The sequence below is a fragment of the Penaeus monodon genome, chromosome 30 (genome assembly GCF_015228065.2).
Source record: "Penaeus monodon isolate SGIC_2016 chromosome 30, NSTDA_Pmon_1, whole genome shotgun sequence".
Lineage (NCBI taxonomy): Eukaryota > Metazoa > Arthropoda > Malacostraca > Decapoda > Penaeidae > Penaeus > Penaeus monodon.
Genome location: NC_051415.1, coordinates 26,529,680 through 26,530,136, shown reverse-complemented (window position 1 = coordinate 26,530,136; position 457 = coordinate 26,529,680). Strand labels below are relative to the sequence as shown.

Below are 457 nucleotides of genomic sequence, written 5' to 3'. Positions count from 1 at the left end.
ACTACTAGTAACAACAACAATAAAAACATGCCCTATAAACTGAAATCATATGAATCTCTGTAAGAAGTATGATAGGGTAAATGCATTTTATGTTATCTGTCACAAGGTAACAGTAACTACATGACATCAACAGATGAATGAATTCCAAGACCATTTCTTTCACAACACAGTTGAGACAATCTGTAAACAAAACGGTCATTTATTTCATAAAATAGGGATAGATGATATATGGATTTTTGGTGCTCTGGCATGGGCCAAATAGCCTCCACAATGTATATTCCTGCAAGATAGAGCTTGGACAGATTCCTTATTTGCCTCCAAATAATATAACAAACCATATACACAATGGTCATGACCACACTAATTCAAATTTCCTAATTTCTTACTTGTCAATTGTGTAGGTGCTTATAACTTAATAAATCTTGACTGCTATTTGACAACACTACTGGTAGTCTAG

The 457-nt window shown here is 33.7% G+C and overlaps 1 protein-coding gene across 1 annotated transcript in view; it reads right to left on the bottom strand.

Moving 5' to 3' along the window:
- LOC119592672 overlaps positions 1-457 on the bottom strand; it is a 12,375-nt gene that overhangs the window by 9,360 nt on the left and 2,558 nt on the right. The gene's annotated exons all lie outside the window — the stretch shown is intronic.